The sequence below is a fragment of the Puma concolor genome, chromosome A2 (assembly GCF_028749965.1).
Source record: "Puma concolor isolate L17-30 chromosome A2, mPumCon1.1.hap2, whole genome shotgun sequence".
Lineage (NCBI taxonomy): Eukaryota > Metazoa > Chordata > Mammalia > Carnivora > Felidae > Puma > Puma concolor.
The window spans coordinates 27,834,532-27,854,910 of NC_141668.1; the positions used below are offsets into that span (position 1 = coordinate 27,834,532).

The 20,379-nt window shown below is 38.0% G+C and overlaps 1 pseudogene; it reads left to right on the plus strand.

The window, feature by feature from the left end:
• Positions 1-13,901: 13,901 nt before the first annotated feature.
• Positions 13,902-15,302, plus strand: LOC112866402 (developmentally-regulated GTP-binding protein 1 pseudogene; annotated as a pseudogene).
• The last annotated feature ends 5,077 nt before the right edge of the window (positions 15,303-20,379 follow it).

The following is a 20,379-nucleotide window of genomic DNA, read 5'->3' on the forward strand; positions in this document are numbered from 1 at the left end:
CCAGGCCCCGAGCCGTCAGCACAGAGCCCCACGCGGGGCTCAAATCCACAAACCGTGAGATCATGACCTGAGCTGAAGTCGGACGCTCAACCCACTGAGCCACCCAGGCGCCCCTACAAGTAACTTTTAAACACATAAACGGATGTTCAAATTCACCTGTAAGAAAAGTATAATTAAACTACTTTGAGATGCCACTTTATCTTATCATATATGCAAAAACTGAAAGGTTAAGAAAACATTCTATTCATAAGATGATGAGAAAACAGGCATCTACATATATTGTTGATTAGGATATATATTGGGGCAATTACTATTATCAGAAATTTGGCAATAACTATCAAAATTACCAAAACCTCTGACATAGCGATCCAAGATCTGACATTTTTCAGATATACTTGCACAGGTGAAAAATTAAATAGATGCACACACTTATTCATTGAAGAATGTTCTCTAATAGGAAGGGTTTACATCAAAATATATAATAATATGAGAAAGAAGAAATAAATTATGAGGACTGAAATTATTGTTTTTATTTTCATAGAAATACTACAAGCCTAACAAAATTAAAATTAGTATTAACAATACACACCGCAACTAAAAGTACAGTTGCAGAAAGTAACACAAGCCCAAGTTTGTAAGAAATCAGATGAAGTAAATAAAAATTTGTGTGCATATTCCACATTGATTTTGCATATCTCTGTATGGACGAGAAGTAGGGCTTTGTCAAGAAAAGGAGAGAATGAGAAAGAGATTCTGCTGGAATATGTCATCCAACAGTATGTTTTAGGAAAGTATAGGAGAGGTATATCTCATAAACCTTTCAATAATAGGAAATAACTCTCAGTTGCCTTCAGAATTGAATGACAAATTGGCTTGAAATAAAATTCTTGGATCAAAATATTTTTCCTTCAAAATTCTACTGAAAGGGCCTCCATCACACCCTATACTGGACTAGATGATACATATACACACAAATACATCTTGTATTTCACCTTTTGTTATAATATATATGTAAATATTTCACTGGTAAACTTTGTCCCCACCATCCTGTAAACTCCACAATGATAGGAACTGTGATTTTTTTATTTGCCTCTTATTCACCTGGGTTTGTGTCAGATATAAAGTATACAGTACATATATTTTTAAATGAATAAATGAACAAATGAGTAAAGACAAAGAAAGTCCCTATCTATATGACTTCATTTTCCTCTGGCATTTAGCATTAGAACAAAGGCATCTAATGAAAGGTAAATTTTGCTCTGTAGTAAATAAACTGTATATTCTAAGTTCACGCCTAAAGGATTTTTAAGCCTCTTGAACTTGGTAAGAATTTTCTACGTGTGAAGCTTCTTACAGTCTTTACCACAGATCTTTTGTTTTGAGATGAAACCATTTGGATTCAAAATTTAAATACCCCTATAAAAATATAATTATGTCAATCAATGATGCAAGATGGTGGGCAAAACTGTGAATACAATAACAGCTAACACAGAGTGGTTCCCTTGTGCCAGATACTCTTCCAGGGACTTTATGAATAATAACCAGTTAATCCCAAACTAATTCTATGAAGTTGGGTTAATTACATTATAGATGAGGCATCTGAGATAAACAAAGGTGAAGACAGCTGTCCAAAGGAGAGAACCATTTGAAGGACAAGAAATTCTTAATGCTTAAGATAAGCACCATTTATATGTATATACAATATGTATGCATATGCAGAAGAAGGACATATAAAGGAAGCTCTGCAGACATTACTTCCAGGGGGAACCAAGAATCTACAGTAGGAAGAAGATTATTTTACTATAAACACATTATACTTGCTGAAAGCTTTGCTCCGTGTGTGCTACATTTTCAGTTAAAAAGAGAGAGAGAGAGAGAGAAAACGACCTATCCTGAATGTGTGTTATTTATCCTCCACTTGGCAAGGGATGCCAACTGTAGGGAGGAAAGCCAAGGCCCAAACTGTCAACATCACAGTCTTGCCCATGGTCAGCCTGTTCAACAGAGGGTGTTTAGGGCAATTTATCAACACAAAAAATATGTATTTTATAAATGTTATGAATATGCCTTTGGGAAAAATATATTACAAAGCATAGTTTGGTTCCTTTTCTTTGAATTGTTTTATACAATCATTTTAAAAGGCCCTTGTGAAATGTATTCTCACTGTGCTGTACGACGCTTCATTAGTCACTTTATTTATTAATAGAATAACTACATTGTGCTCTATCTACAAGTACTGATATTCAGAAGTATTTCTTTGAAAACAGCATTAGCTTTCGATCCCCATAATCCAATAGTTTTGAAATTATCATAGTTTTGTAATCATTCAACATCAAATCAGGAGCAAGTCTCATCATTTTCAAACTAGAGTCAGGTGGTAAGATGAGCTATCAGTCCAAGATATTGTTTCAGTTGAAAGAGGAAAAGCATCTGTAAAACAAACAAGCAAAAACTAGTCTATTTGTTTCAAAATGAGTGGGTTTTTTTCTGAAAAAGAAAACAGAACAAAACTATACTCTGACACACAAGAAATACATGACAGAAGACTTATAGTAAGATGAGCCACCACTGCCATTTTGCCTTCAGCTCAATCAGACTCACCAAAGAAATAATAACTCACAAGACACAGAAAGGGATGGGGTGGGATTGGCAATGCTTTTTTCATTTTTGAGATAAATACAGGCAAGCAAGGACCCTGAACCGCAAGGAAAGCACTTAATCCCTATAAAAAAAATACATTTTAAATACATAGTATCTGGTGTAAAAAAAAAATCACATCATTTGGAGAGATAAAGGCTAACAATAATAGCTCACATGTAGCAACACATTCCAGTCGGCTGAATAATCTAAGATGGCCTTTGAGTCATTATAGATTTCTATGTCTGGCTGTTGTCACCCAGGGATACTGCACAAAATGTGTCACTGAGCTCTCATTATCCATTAGGCTGGCTCACTCACATGGTGGCAACAGGTGTCTACAAGCAACAAAAGTTGAAGCTACAAGACCTCTTGATGCCTAGGTTCGTAAATCATATGGCCTGTAACTCATCATTTCTGCTACATTCAATGTGTCAAAGAAGGCCACAAAGCCAATCCTAGATTTAAGGAATGGGGAACCAGACTCCACCTTTTCATGAAAGCTACAGCAAAGTATTGTCACCATTTTGCACACTCCAACACCAGGCAGAGTAGAACGTATGATCCCCTGCATTTACTGAAATAAGGACAACTAAACGTAAAGTATAGCTTCTTTCCAAGTACCACAGAACAAAGGCCATTCAACTGCCCTCTGACTTCAAACAGTCTTAGAATTATGAAACCATCTCCTTTGGAAGCCATATTAGGACTTCAAAACACCAAAGAGGGTTAACAGTTTGGGAGGTTGTATAGATGGGCCTTCTGTGTTAGAATAATCCTTTAAGCCCTCCCTAACCCATCCATCTTCTCAGAGTGAAGTAGACATCTTGAAAGTAGATGCTTACATCTACTTTACTCACCTGAGTCCACTGGTCAGACATAGAGGACATTTGCCTACTCCTGGTCCTGTGCCTCCTGGTCTCTCATGCTGCCTCTGGACAAAATACTTCACAGCCTAAGGATTCTTACCCTTGGAGAGATGTGTTGGTGGCAGCTGCAAAACTAATGACCACAACTGGGCCACTGAGTAACTGTCTATAGCTTTGTCAAATTTTCTTTCTGAGGAAATTCAAAGACATTGGGATAAACTCAGAGCATCAGAGCAATAGGAAGGATGTGCGATGGGTCTCAGAATCTGAGATGTTCTTAGCTTTAGTCTTTGTCTGGTATTCCCATACCCTCCTGCCTCGGGTGCAAGATCCACACTAGGCCACACTGTAACCACATTCCCACCTCCTCCTGCCCCTCACCAGCTCCCAAAGAATCATGATTTTACAGAAGTCCTTATTTAAAAAATCTTCCCAGAGTATCTTGATGAACTACCAAGTTTGGGAATCATTGATGTTATCAACAAGTTTATAGCTGAACCTAGATTCTTCACTTAATCCTGCTGCAAATGGCATTTGTGTTTTCTTGGAACTAAAGAAATCATAATGTATAAATTATTTCCTCAGAAGAGACAAATTATTCTTTTGTTTTCTTTGAAATGCTTTTACTAGGCAGAGAAAATTTTGTGTCACTAAATACAAGCATACTTCATTTTCTTGAATTTTTCTTCACTGTGCCTTGCAGAGATATTCCATTTTTCACAAACGGAAGGTTTGTGATAACCCTGTGTCGAGGAAGCACCATTTTTTTCCCAACAGCATTTCCTCACTTTGTGTCTCTCTGTTGATAATTCTCACAATATTTCAAACTGTTTCACCATTACTATGTTTTTATGATGATCTGTGATAAGTGATTATGACTTTCTGAGAGCTCAGATGATGGTTAGCAATTTTAGCCATAAAGTATTTTTTAATTAAGGCATGCACATTGTTTTTTTAAACATAATGCTATTGCCCACTTAATAGGCTACAGTACAGTGTAAACATAACTTTTATATGCACTGTGAAACCAAAACACTCATTTGATTCACTTTATTGCAATATTCACTTTATCATGGTAGTCTGGAACCAAATCTGCAGTATCTGCAAGGTTTGCCTATAAGGAAAGTCTTATGGTAGAGGTATACTTCCCAGACTTCAGACACCTGGCTCCTGTGAATTCGAATAGTTTCTTCAGGCTATGGCTGGAAGATGACACTTCCATGTATTGAATCTTTAAGACTGGTACATTTTTCTCCCCCAAAAAATGCTGAAATGCATACAAATGAACAACGGCAACCACAGAACACACAGAAAAGAAATTTTCTGCTCAATAACACATAAACCAGTGGAAAACAGAATCAGTACAAAGCGCGAGGTTTGCTATTTCTTTCCTTTGTTTACACCAAACACTGTTAAAGTAATAATGGCAGTGGTGGCTATCATCATTGAGTCCCAAACCATAGCCTCCACAAGACCTTTCACTAAGCTTGTTACTAGCATTCATCTATTAATCTTCACAAAATCATGAGGCAGGATTACTATCCCTACTTTAAAGATCAAGAATCCAGAACATAAGAATGTTCAGCAACTTGTTCAACTCACATGCTGGTAAGTGATAGAGCTAGAATGGGACCCAGGTCATCATAACCCAAAACCCACACATTCAACCATTCTTACAACCTGTGCTAGAAGAAGAGTAAGGGTGAAGAGAAGTCAGAGGCAGGTGACAAGATCTGAAAACAGGGTCATGATTTCTCATCATATGCTTAGTGATGATTACAAATTTGACTTCCAAACTTGAGATTCTCCCAAACTCAGCAATCAAGGCATACTTCAGGTAAATGAAGAGAACTTCGGGTTCTATTACTATGTTCATCTTCTAATCCTTCACGCTTAGAGAACATTATTAAGCTAAAATGTAGGGTTTTTTTCCTTTATTTTGGGGGAAGATTTTTTGTTTTTGTTTCTATATGTCTTACGGTGAGATGAAAATTTCTTTGGTGCTTGATCAATGAAAAGTAATAGCATTCAACGACTGCTCACCAAATGAACAGAATTCACTGGTGGGAATTGAACGATAAGTCCTATTTGAAAAGAACAGCTTTAAATCCAAATGACAGCCCTGCCTTAGTTTAAAGCTAACTTCTCTTTTCTGCTTATTATGGATCTTTGATAAGTAATACAATTGCTGAGAAGTCTGTTTTGCTTGCTGTTTGCTACGAGCATTGTGAAGCCCTTCCTGAATGTAACCCGCTGTGTAGTAGAATGGGTTGTGAAACTTCCTAAATGTAGTCTGATAGGTAATGGAAGGAGTGATTGTACATGAACTAACCGGCATTTCTCGCTTCTGTAAACCTGCTTGCTTAACACATTCCTCCCCTACCCCCTTCCCCCTTCCCCCTTTTTCTCCCGCCACAAGTAACGGACAAAGCCTTCCCGCCAAAGGACAAAGGATGCCCAATCAGAGAACAACAAATGTCCTTACTTTAAAATCAACTAATCAGGCCCCTCATAATTTGAAACCTCCCCTGTGCTATTTGTCTCTGTCTATAAAAACGCTGTACCAACCCTGATCGAGACCTCTGCTCGTCACTGGCGACGAGTGCGCAGAGGTCCAGGTTCGAACCTGCAATAAACGACCCTTGCCGCTTGGCTTTGACTTACGACTCTGGTGGACTTTTGTGGGAGGTTTCGGAACTTCGGTCATTACACTATTGAATGGGTCCCTTTCAAGAGACCCATAAGATAAGTCCTCCTCGCCCATATACCATTATATATACCACGTGTATATATATTATATATGCCATATATCAGTATATGGCATTTCCTGCAAGGAAAAGGACATTTCACCAATTTGGCAAGTAGTTCAGGAATTTTTACAACTAGTAAAGCAAAAGTTAGCCATACATGGATTATTTCTGGGAACAATTTTAACTGAAAGTGATTTATATCTTGACTGATAGTAAACAGTACAGATCACCTGAACATAGTCTACACTGTGACTTTTTGCTGAAAAGGCTTTCCAAATGATCAGTGAAGACAGATATACCATACATTTATATATCTCTTCTTTTTTCTTATTATTTATCTTCTAAGTAGGAATTTGTCTTTTTATATTTCCACAGAAATTCTTTGTTTAATGAGATATATTCTACAGAGACACCATTTCTAGTAAATGGAATATTTAAGTATCTCTAATGTATATAATATTTAAAGATCTAGAATGTATCTTTATTTTATATACTGTATCTTTATTTTCTCCTGAATTTTATACACAGAGTTTCTCTGCTATTATGTAAGATTTTGTTTGAATTATATTATTCTGAGCTGCCTAAATTTATTTTAGATATAGTTTAACAAATAAAATTTAATTATTTTGTAGATACGATAAAATCCCCTTTCAGCTCCATATGCTGGGTCCAGCTATTTTAATGTATCTAGATGAAAGTCAAGAGACTAGAACCATGTATTTTCTGGGAACATGCTCTTAATATCACAATCCACTCATGACCTCCTGTTTTCGAGATCAAAGGAGAGCTACGGAAGGAGGTAATGGAAGCAAGACCATTTGTTCCAAATACCAAGTATGTAGAGACCTGTGTCTATGCTTTAGCAAAGTAAGGTAGGTTGACACTTTATTATAAATACAGACCTCCTGAAATCCACCAGTGCTAGCGAAACATGAGTGAGAGGGCAGGGATTCTCATGAGAGGAAAATTGCATGGGTCTTAACAAAGCCCATAGAGTTTCTGTATTTTCTTCTTTCTTAATAAAAAAAAATGTATTTTTCTTTCAAATGTTCCATTCAATTGGTTTCTCATAATTGCTGGTAGAGAAAGAAGAAAGTACATCTTTTTTCCTTCAACGCACTTGATAAAATCTTGTATTTGTAGCTAACTAGAGTTTTAAGGTGTGTCAGGAACCCCACTTAAAGGAAGTATATAAGAAACAGATCTATACTCAGCCTATCTGGGAAAAAAAAGGCTTAAAATTCACTTTGTGGGGCTGAGTGACTAAGATGAGCTGTCTACATTAATCAGATTACATAAGAAATGGGCAAATATCTATTATGTGCTGCATGGAGACAGACACTGACAATCAAAGCTAGAAAGTTTTAATGAGGAGACTTAATTAAAACACACATCATCTTCAGAAGTAGGAGTCCTTAATTCTGAGAAAAATCACTGCCAAACTTGGCTCAGCTGTGCTAATTAGCAGACACTGGGAATTCAGAAAACTAGCCTGTTAGGAAAAGGTAAGCTAAGGAGTGACTTTACAGAATATTGCCCCGAGAGTGTATTGTTGGGGCTCTGATGCTATGACTGAGACTTTTATAGATTTTGGCAGGGACAGGACTTTAGATGATATCCAGCTAGACCCTCCCCTACCCAAACCATGAAACAGAGAGTTAGCTAAACATCCTGACATCCAGGGACCTCAACACCAGAGACAAGGATTCACTACATTCTTTGGTCAGTTTTGGAATATCTCAATTTTACTGAAAGTATGTTCTTCAACTGAGCCGAATCTGTCTCAATGTCTTTAATTCTTGCTCTCTAAAATTATCCAGATGAAGTCAGCCCCACTTTTCCAGACCTGTACCAATTGTGTTTGTTTCTTTTCCAATATATTTTTTAATGTTTATTTATTTTTGAGAGAGAGAAGTGGGGGTGGGTCAGAGAGAGGCAACGGAATCCCAAGCAGGCTCCAAGCCATCAGCACAGAGCCTGATGTGAGGCTTGAACTTATGAACCAAGCCTGAGCCAAAACCAAGAGTTGGACACTCAAGCCACTGAGCCACCCAGGCACCCCTGTTTGTTTCTTTTCTAGCATAACAGGATTCCCTATTGTTTCTACTGTCCCTCATATAACCTTGTTCCAGAACTTACCATCATCCAGGTCAGTCTCTTCTGGAAGAAATGCAGTTTCTGTCCTTAAACTGGGGTACCTCAAAGTCATATAATAGGACTATTGTCTCTGATCCTTTGGACTCTCAAACTTGGTAATTGCTACCTGATTTTCCATTAACAAACATTTTGGCAGTTACAGCACACTGTTGACTGATTTTGAACTTGTAATCAACTAAAACTCCTGTCTTTTTTTTTTTTTTTTTTAATGAACAGCTATTGAGCCAGGTTCCTCTATATTTTGTACTTCATCAGTTAACTAATTTAAGCCCAAACTTGTTCCATTTTATTTAACAAATGATCGATATCCACTTTAAGAAAAATTAGAAAATATAGCAAGTAAGCAAGATGAGTAAGAATAAAAATTAAGTATAAATCATCCCTTCATTCCAAACATTTGAAGAAAACCAGCATTTTCATTTTGGCAAATATCTTACCAACCTCTTCTATGCATACATATGCTGGTTGAATATTTATGTGCATTTTTTGCGCATGCATACAAAATGTAATTTTATATATATGTATATATATTCTTTTTTTTTTTAATTTTTTTTTAACGTTTATTTATTTTTTTTTTGGGACAGAGAGAGACAGAGCATGAACGGGGGAGGGGCAGAGAGAGAGGGAGACACAGAATCAGAAACAGGCTCCAGGCTCTGAGCCATCAGCCCAGAGCCCGACGCGGGGCTCGAACTCACGGACCGCGAGATCGTGACCTGGCTGAAGTCGGACGCTTAACCGACTGCGCCACCCAGGCGCCCCATATATTCTTATGATCTTATGAACTTTTTCCAAGTTGCAACTTTGTAAATATCTTTAAATTTTTAAGATATTTATTCCTGTATACTTTCACGTGAAATGGCTTCACAATATGCAGGTTTTAGATGTAACAATACTGTCCAAGGTACAATAGCCATGTAACAAACTAGTTCAAAATGAAGTGACTGTAAACAATTGTTCTTTTGCTCACATATCTGCAGTTTGAAAGAGCTCAGCAGACTTCTCTCTCTACTCTGAATCAGCTGTAGTGGCTCAAAGGCTGGAGGCTGGTTTCATCTGAAATCTCATTCGCTTACATGAACACTAGATGCCACTAGAATGCCCACAGGTGACCTTGCCCTGGAGGCGGGGCTTCCTCACAATATGGAAACACAATGGACTGGGTTTTGAGGAAGAAAAATTCCAAAAGAGAGCCAGATACTGCCTTTAAACATCACTTTAGTCATATTCTATTCAGTGAGAGAGCCACAAAGTCCTACCTAGGTTCAGGGCAAGGCAAAACAGATTCAAACTGTAAATGGGGGAGAGACAAGGTTAAGGAAGAGCGAACGGGACTGGAATTTTGTTGTTGTTGTTTAAATAGACTTCACACCCAGCATGAAGATCAACACAGGGCTTGAATTCATGACCCTGAGATCAAGACCTGAGGTGAGATCAAGAGTTGGTCACTTAACTGAGCGAGCCACCCAGGCGCCCCTGGACTGGGAATATTTTTTGAAAATATTTTGGAAATTACTGTTGCCACAGCCATAATTCATGTAACCTACTTAATACTGTTTAAAATTGCCACAGTTATAAAAAATGCTGCAGAGACATTTCTCAAATATACATTTGTGAGTATTTACATAATCATTTCCCTAGGATACATTTTGAGAACAGTGATTACTGGGTCAAAGTTTACCCACAATTTTTTTTTAATTTTTATTTTTTAAAGTTTATTTGTTTATTTTGAGAGACAGAGAGAGAAAGCACGTGCACAAGCAGGGTAGGGGCAGAGAGAGAGAGAGAATCCCAAGCAGGCTCTGTGCTGATAGCACATGGGGTTCAGTCTCACAAACAATGAGATCACAACCTGTGCGGAAATTAAGAGTCCGACACTCAACCAACTGAGCCACCCAGGTGCCCCAAGTTTAGCCCCATTTTTAAGGCTTTTGGTAGATATTGGCAAACTGCCATTTAGAAACGTGATGACAATTTTTGACCCTGATCACCAGTCTATGAATAGAAAAGCCTATTTCCTAACTCCAGCCTTAAAGACTGGGTATTATCAGACTTCTTAATATTAGCCAGTGCTATACTATTGCTATTTAAACTTGAACTTCTTTGACCAATAGTACATTTGAACATTTTATATGTCTACTGATTATTTGTATTTCTTCTTAGACATTGCTTTTTTCTTGGCCTTTGATCACTTTTCTTTTGATCTCTCTTAGAAGTTTTTAGACTTTTCTGTATTAAGTACATTAAACCTTATCATATATATTGCCATGCTTTTTCCAATTTGTTATTTGCCTTTTATACTCTACATAAAGTTCCTATATTTTCCTGTACTCAGAAGAACATTCATTTCTTAATAATGGTTTGAGGCCTTCTTCAAGACATACATTACATAAAAATTAACCTAAATTTTCTTCTAATACTTTTTTTTAAGATTTAACTTTTATGTAAACTCTTTAATAAATCTGAAATTTTGGTATATGGAAAGAAATAGAAAATACATTTATTTTTTTCTAAATAATCATCTTTTTTCTTTAAAAGCATGTGTTTAATAATTCATTTTTTTCCCATTATTTTAGAGGTCACCTTTATCACAAACCAAATACTTATACTACTTCATAATTTTTAAATTTTCTATATGGTTACATTTATCTGTCAATTCCAACTCATTTGTCTAGCAAGTTATTCTTCTACTTATTCCTCAATGTATTCTTATTACACTATTACAGACACTGATGCTTTATGGACAATGATATATAAACCTTCTTGTTTCTTAAAGCCATTTGAAAATCTGATGGAAGTTTTGGACTCTCTACCCAAAAAAAGATTTTCTCTACCTAGTAAAGTTCTCTACCATGACATCGTTTTCATCAATTTCCTACAATTGCCCATCTCTGACACCCATGAAAGAATTCTTCTTTGCACATCTCTTATTAATTTAAATCCTGAGTATTTTATTATTTAGACTGTTACTGTGAATGAGCTCTCTTTTCCATTTAATTTTCTGTTAGTTTGTTTATAACACATAGGAAAGCCGTTGATTTTTTTAAACAATTCTTTTTTTATCCATCTACCTTTTTGAATTCTTTCAATTTCAAATTTAAATGTTTTCATTTTGAATGAAGAAGTCATGGGGATGAAAGCTAAACTAAGGGATACAGTCAATGGTATTGTGATAGTGTCGTATGGTAGCTATCCTTGTGGTGAGCACAACACAACGTATAGGGTTCTCAAATCACTGTTATACACCTGAAACTAATGGAACATTGTCAGCTAAACTTAAATAAAATAAAATGAAAATGAATGTTTTAATTCTTTTCTGTGTTCTATGTAGACAATCAAATCATCTGCACTGAGTATAACATTGCCTTCTGTTTTCTGGTATTTAAATATGATATATATCATGTTAGAGTGTTTAAAACATACGTCCTGGTTAGAATATCTAAAACAATGCTAAACAATAATGGAGATAATATACTCTTATTATTGTTCATTTTTAATGCATAAGTTAATGGGAATGCAACTAGCTTTACCTGGCTACATGTGCAAGATAAAACCTCCTTACTATATTTAGTTTCTTTCTGTTTTTCGTAAGTTTTTGTTCTATTCCCAGTTTATTAGCCATACATGTCTTTTCAAACTTTGAGATGTAACTAGTTATAAAATTCACCCTTTCAAAGTGTACACTTAGTAGGCCTTAGTATATTCACAAAATATGCAACCATTACCCTTAATTAATTCCAAAACATTTCATCACTCCAAAAAGAAACAATTCATTAGTAATCACTCCCTTTCCCCACTTCCCCCAGGCCCTAGCAACCATCAATCTACTTTCTGTCTCTATGAATTCATCCATTTTGGACATTTCACATAAATACTTTCTTATTGAATTGAGCCCATTATTTCCAAGTCATAGAGATACTTCTGAATTCTGATTCTATCCCAGATTACATGAGCTATTAATTGTGAACTGCTAGATGAATGTTGATTAGTTTTATGTATTTCTCTGTGTTCTAAGTCATTAATAAATTTCAAACAGAAATGTGCCAATTATTTTTGCAACTTCCATGTAGGAATCTTCTGTTACATTGTTATAACAAGCTAAAAGCTTACTCATCTCCAGAATCATTTGTCTGCAGGTCTCTATTTTGCCTCCAAGCATGTCCTAAAAAACTGTAAGTGATTAGCTAAGAACATGTTGTTTCTGGTATACCAGCCAAACCCTGCCAAATCCTGAAATTAAGGTTTTTTCAACAAAGTTTATTCTAAATCACCACATAGTAACTCCTACTAATCAATACACCCTTTTCTCTCTGTGAATAAATCATCCCTTTCATAACAAAATTCAGACTCTTCTCTAGTATCAACTACAAATCGAATGACCCACAATTTTCAGATAAAACCTTTAAAAAAAAAACCAAACTGTTAGTTTTTTCCTACTCTAAATTCTGTAACCTCTCCTTTTTTCTATAATGTCTCAAAAATCACAACTAATGTGGCAATTGCTAAATCACCACTTTGGCATCCACTTTCTCATACACTAGAGCCTAGGTGGAGAAGGGGTGAAAGGGACAACAGTATAATTCACAGCACTCTGCCAAGTTGCTATTAATTATTATAATCAACAATTCAATTTATCATTCCTCACCTGCAAACATTTGATCAATATAAATTATCATGAGAGATGAAGAGTCATGAACTCTGACAAGTATGGTATGGAGAAGGGCCCAAGGAGTGGTCCCATGGAGCATTCAAGGTCTTCCAAGCCCTGTCCCTGCAGAGTCCAGTGACCTACCTTGAGGTAGGGTGAGTCCTGGCCACCAGTCCCGGCAGAGTGGGAGGGTTGGAGGCTGTTCTGTCCACCCAAGTTCCTTTCACTGTTCAGCTACCCCCACCCCCACGAACCCCCCAGTGTTATTAGCTCCACCTGGGCATGAAGACAGAGATGGCTTCCCACCAGGGTGGAGCTGCAGCTTCCCATCTATTAGAATCAGCTCTTTCTAATAATACCCTCTTGTAAAAGAGCTTGACGTCCCCAACCCACCAGAGCTCTGGCGTACTGCAGATGTGTATGTACACATATGTATACTATAGAACCAAAACAAAAATGGAGTCACGTATATTAAAGACAAATGGAACTGGGCTGTATAGTCTCATTAAAGAAAAACAAAACAGACTTACCTAAGTTACAGAAATTTACAGCTCTTCTTAGAAATCAGCAAAGGATGCCAGCCAATCCCCCAACACCACGTCTGTTAACATCATCTTTGGACTTCCTTGTTGCATTGACTCCACTACCCTGATCCAAATAAGGAAGAAAACCATTAGGCAATCATTCTGAAAAAGCCAAATATATTCTGCATTTTGCCTTATTAAAACCCTTTAGTCTGTGAGCAACTCGGAACTCATACCTCTGGGTAGGCTTCAGTTTCCCAGTTTGCAGGTCAAAACTGTTGCAATAAACTTGTCTTTCTGCTTTGTTTTATTCAGTATGCAGAGTTTGGCCACCTGTGTGCACCTAGGGGCCAGCACAGAGGTACGTAGTGAATGACTCATCCCCTTCCCCAATAAAGAAATGACACCCACACAACAACAAAAACTTTAAAAAATGGGGAGTTGGCTGGGGGGAGAGGAGAATGCTTCATGCTGTGTGGCTCCGTAAGCCTCACAGGTAGAACTCTCTCTAGAAGTAGGAAGTACTCGCCTATGCGCAGGTACTGCATTAACACCTGATGGGTGTGGCTGCTCTGCACCAGGTGTTTGACGGGAAGCAGTATAGAGACTACCGCATCCCCTGGGATTTGCCACCAGGAGCAGCACCTGAATCAAGATCACGGCTCTTGAAGCCAAGATGGCTTAGATTCAAGAAAAACAAGGCCACAATACACCGCCTATGCCTGATGAAGTCTTTCTAAGCTTTAGAGAACACATTACTCCAAAAGCTCGCGATAGCGGGCTGGGAGAAGATGTTGATGTGGCCAAGATTAAGTGATGCTCAAATTGGGTTTGTAGATTTTCTATCCCAGGAGAAGTCAACACTACTTATATTACAAATGACAGCCTGAATTCACTACTCTCACCACCTATAGTTCCTGGTGTCATCAGATACAAAGGTGCCAAGATCCAGCTCCTGAACCTCCCAGTTATCAGTGAGGGTACCAAGAATGGGGAAAAGTAGAGGAAGTCATTGCAGTGGCCTGAGCATATAACTTGATCCTGATTGGTTCCTGGTGTTCTGAAACCGTTGGAACATAAGAAGATAATTGAAAACAAGTTGGAAGGCTTTAGTATTCACTTGAACAACAACCCTGCTTACATTGGCTTTAAAAAGAAGGATAAGGGAGGCATTAATCTCACAGCCACTTGCTCTCAGAGTGAGCTGGATGCTGAAATTGTGAAGAGCATTCTGGTTGAATACAAAATTAATAAGGCCGGTGTGGCTCTGCATAGCGATGCCACAGTAGAGGACCTCGTTGGTGCGGTAGAAGGAAACAGAGTTTATATCAGCTGTATCTATGCGTCAAATAAGATTGATCAGGTCTCCATTGAAGAATCGGGTATCATCTATAAGGGGCCTCACTGTGCATCCATCTCTGCCCATCGCTGATGCAATTTTGGCAACCTGTTGGAAAATATCTGGTACTAACAAAAACTAGTGAGGATTTACACGAAACCCATAGCGCAGTTGCTCGATTACATATCTCCAGTGGTGCTGCCTTCCCCCAGGATCACATGGAAGATTTCTACATGAATAATCACAAAAGCCTTATCAAAGAATTTAAATATCTTTAGGTCTGGGGGGGGGGGTCTCTCTGTGAAACACAATTCTCAAAAAGTGGGATAATACCATACATTGGAGAATGAGGATGCCATTCAGATTGTGAAGAATTGAACCCTTCTCCTTTCCCCATCTGCCAGGCCAAGCACAGCAGCTTTCCCCATGACTAAGCATTCTACTCCAGGTCTCTTCTGGCTTTGGCAGCCACAAGGAAGATGGAGGCACCCACAAGAAACTTCACTTGTTTTGGGGGCACCTGGGTGGCTCAGTCAGTTAAGTATCTGGTTCTTGTTTTCTGCTCAGGTCATGATCTCATGTTCGTGAGATCGAGCCTTCCATCGGGCTCCATGCTGACAGCCTGGAGCCTGCTTGAGATTCTCTATCCCTCTCTCTCTGCCCATCTCCCCCTTGTGCTCTCTGTCTCTCTCTCAAAATAAATAAATAAATAAACTTAAAAAAAAGAGAAAACTTGTTTTATCTTAGTGTTATCTTGTGTATTGAACTGCATAAAGGACCTGGTAGAGGGGGAAAAAAGCCACATTGGGTGAGGATTTCACAAATATCTACCTGGGGATTCATAATTAAGGCAGTCATTGGGTGATAAACATTTTTGAAATCTTGTTCAGGGCATGTGTATGCAAATCTGAAATATGTAAACCTGAGGTGAGGTTAATGAATGTTTAATGAATTCATGAGTGACATAAGCTTTCAGCGACAGTGTTCATTTTGATTTTAGTGCAAAGAGGACACATCAGTAATTACTTATTTAAAATTTTACCTTTCATCATTTGAATAATGGGAAATAAAGACAGATCTCAATATGTCCTGTTGCTGAAGAAAATGACGAAACATTGGGGCGCCTGGGTGGCTCAGTCAGTTAAGCGTCCGACTTCGTCTCAGGTCACGATCTCGCGGTATGTGAGTTCGAGCCCCGCGTCGGGCTCTGTGCTGACTGCTCAGAGCCTGGAGCCTGTTTGAGATTCTGTGTCTCCCTCTCTCTCTGCCCCTCCCCCGTTCATGCTCTGTCTCTCTCTGTCTCAAAAATAAATAAATGTTAAAAAAAAAAAAAGAAAATGACGAAATATTATAACCACCAAAGGGGGGAAAATGTTGTGGAAGTCCATATAACAGCAACTTTGTTGCTTCTAACTATGTTTATAGAAATATGTTAAGTATAAGCTTTTCGGCAATCCAAATATTTCATGTTTGATCTGTGAATATGATGGGTAGGAACTGTTACAAAACAGAAGAAAAGGTGAGTCCTTAAAATATTCATTTCTAGAATGTGTTCATGACCTTTTGTGCCTTGTGCCACATAATGATTTATTCATAGAGCATTGATAACAAGTGTGACATAGTCTAATACACAGTGGGTCAAATCATTGAGCTGGGATATGGAAGATTGTAATTCTCATCTTAGCTCTCACTACCTGTGTGACCCTGGCCAATTCATTCACTCATGCACTCAACATTTCAGAAAACTTCTTGCATGTGCTATGAATTCTACTAAGCAATAGGATGTCGTGGTTAACACAACTGCCCTGACTTCATAAAGCTTACATTCCAGTCATTTAACCTCTATTCAAGTCAAGACACATAATTCCTTTAGTCTCAAGTGTCCTTGTTTATGAACTAAAAGAATTGGATACTTATAATATCCTATCAAATGCTCCTGAACCTTCATCAATCAAATATGTGCTTTCAGTCATGTTTTCTGTAACGATTGCAGGTCGTCCTGAGTTATGCACACCAGGTTGCAAGATCCCTATGTGGCCACTAGCAACTGTCCCTTGAGCCAGTTGGTATTTTTGCCAGTTGGTATTGGACATATGATATGTCCATATGGACATATGATATGTCCAATGCCATCACAATACTTGCTAAACAATGCAGGTATGCATCCCATAGTCACGAGATTTTATGTTCCGTTCCATAACCCAGAGCCTTCCAACCAGCGCAAACGGGCTACGGGGTCTGAGCAGAGAGCAATTCTCTTCAGTGTCAAGTGATCTAACAAAGTGTGGTAGGCTGGTGCTTGTGGTCTCCTAAGGCAAGAAGCCTTATCTGTTGCCTTTCATGTACTGTATTCATATATCATTTTTAGATGTGTCATGATGTAAAAGATTTTGAGAAGTATTACTCTAACCGAGTTATAAAACCAAAAATGCAAATTACAATGAAGGTAAAGACATCAAAGGCAGAAGATATTTAGGAAAAGGTCACAGTCAGGGTCACCAAAACTAATTTAATATTATCTGTATAAAATTGGAACCAACAGATCTCAGGCTATTTCCAAGAGTTTAAAACTATGCATGAATATGACAGTGAATCTAAAGTGAAGGAGTGAGTGGGCATCTTTTGTCAAGAGTCTCAAAGAAAGCTACAAATTCATGATTTCAGTTTATGAGGCTGTAACCCCTTCCTCTCTTTCATATATTTATAAATACATTCTCTAAAGGGGCTATAAAATAGCCTCCATATTTGTAAAGTTAAATAACATATAGTATCAGTTCTAAATTCCACTGGTTATGTCCATGAAACCCCAAGAAATAATTATTTTTAAAGTGCCCTTCCTCTCATACAGCCACTGCCTTAAATCCACCTTTCAAGTCTATCAGCTGATCCACCTGTCCGTTGTCTCCAGGGTGTTTCCCTGTTTTCTGCAAGACATTTTAAAGGCTCCCCTTTGTCTGTATAAATGATTCCCACAGAAGGCGGAATGCACAGGACACTATAAGCTCTAATTATTTCAGGAGGGATTTGTATGTTTTTCAAGTGGATTTTCTTTAAAAGTGAGTAGCAGTGATCAGCTGAATGATATAGCAGTCTTTCTTTTTAAAATTTTTTAAAATGTTTATTTATTTTTGACAGAGAGAGAGAGACAGAGCATGAGCAGGGGATGGGCAGAGAGAGGAGGAGACACAGAACCCGAAGCAGGCTCTAGGCTCTGAGCCGTCAGCACAGAGCCCAAAGCGTGGCTCGAACTCACAAACTGCAAGATCATGACCTGAACCAAAGTCGGACGCTCAACCGACTGAGCCACCCAGGCACCCCAAACACAGCCTTCTTGATCCGAATTCAGCCTTTCTCTTTAGTCTCATCTCTTACCATCCCTCTTTCAAACAATTCTAAACTGTTTACAGTCCCCCCCCCAAATATTGATGCATCAAATACTAATGCATCTGAAAATGCCTTTCTTTTGCCTATTAACATCCCGCATCTCAGGCACCTGGGTGGCTCAGTCAGTTAAGCGTCTGACTCTTGATTTCAGCTCAGGTCATGATCTCATGTTTCGTGAGATCAAGCCCCACATCGGGCTCCATGCTGACAGCTTAGAGCCTGGTTGGGATTCCCTCTCTGTCTCTCTCTGCCCCTCTCCCTCTCACACTCTCTCTCTCAAAAATAAATAAAAAAATCTTTAAAAAAGTATCCCCCATCTCTGCTTGTCAGGCACTTCAATGGCACTTCTCTGATCTTCACAGATAAAGCATATCACTCTGGGTTTTGCATCTGCTGCCCCTATAACAGAAGTTAAAATTATGTTTATGTCCATCTTACCACTAAATAGGATCTTTCTGAGTGTGGAGATGATGGATTGTGTCTTGTTCAACCAAGGTAAGGCCCAGCATATATTAGGTACTCAATAAACATTAAATTAAAAGAAGATTTTTCTGTAAGGTTTTTCATAATATTCTTTGAAGCTTTAGAAATGAAAGTATAATTGAGGATATTGTAAGATAATAGGATGTCAACCTTGAAAAAATGTTTTCAACTCCTTGCAGAATTAACATATTCACTCAGTGTAGTGAAAGAAGGATTTGAAGTTACAATGACTATATTCCTTTTTCATTTCAGCAATGAGTGTGAAACAAACAGTGTGCTAGGTATTGAGAATTAAAAAGATAAATAGGGGCAACTTGGTGGCTCAGTCGGTTAAGTGTCTGACTTTGGCTCAGGTCATGATCTCGTGGTTCATGAGTTCAAGCCCTGCGTTGGACTCTGGGCTGAAAGCTTGGAGCCTGGAGCCTGCTTCAGATTCTGTGTCTTCCTCTCTCTCTGCTCCTCCCCCACTCACACTCCCTCTCTCTCTCTCTCTTTCTCTCTGTCTCTCTCTCTCTCTCAAAAAATAAACATTCAAAAAAATGTATCTGGTTTTTGAGGGGTGTGTGAGTGGCTTGGTCAGTTAAGCATCTGACTTTGGTTCAGGTCATAATCTCATGTTTCATGGGTTTGAACCCCACATCAGGCTCTGTGTTGACAGCCTGGAACCTGCTTTGGATTCTGTGTCTCCCTCTCTCTCTGCCCCTCCCCTGCTCACACTCTGTCTCTCTCTCTCTCTCCTTAAAAAATAAATAAACATTTAAAAAAAATTTTTAAACTTTTATCTGGTTTTTGATATTCATAAAACCTACCCAAACTTCACTCAAAAACTCATGAAAATAAAGGGGGAAATAATGGTTTCAATATCATCAATTCTAAAGATGAATAAAAATCAATACCAGTATCTGGAAGGAAATTAATGTGAACTGGTAAACTGCCAAGATTCTAGTTAATGTTATACCTTGCCTTTGTTTCACAAAATAGACTCAGCCTTCAGTAACACAGGAGATGCTTCAAGATTCTAAGCAAAATTATTTTAGACCTAAATTCAATACTTGGCTATAACAGAGAAGCCATCTCCAAAGGGAGCTCCTGGCAATGTTAGCCTATACCATCCTTTTATAAAGAAAATAAGATAAGGAGAGAGTCTTGTTCCCAATATTGCCAAAAAAAAAACCAAAAAAAAAAAAAAAAAACAAAAAACCAACAACAACAACAAAAACAATGTTGGCGTTTCTTCTGAGTGCACCAATGTGGGTCATAGGGTCATACGCCAATTTCTGAATCCATCACTGTGGCCAAGAGAATTAAATGACTTAATTGGCCAAACTTAGGTTATCTCTCCATACCTGCTAAGAGAGCAGTAAGGGCAGGCGGTCATCCACACCTAAACTCCACGGACTAAGAGTGGGCTCTTCTAAGTCTCATCACATCATTGGCATAAGAAGAAAGAGAAAAATACGCTAAAAAACCAGAAGCCCACTACAGAGTAAAGAGGGAGAAAAAGTCCCTTCTGCATTATTTCTCACTAGGACTATGAAGACTATATAATAGTAGGTACTGTAGGTAGGGCAAATCATGTCTTATTATA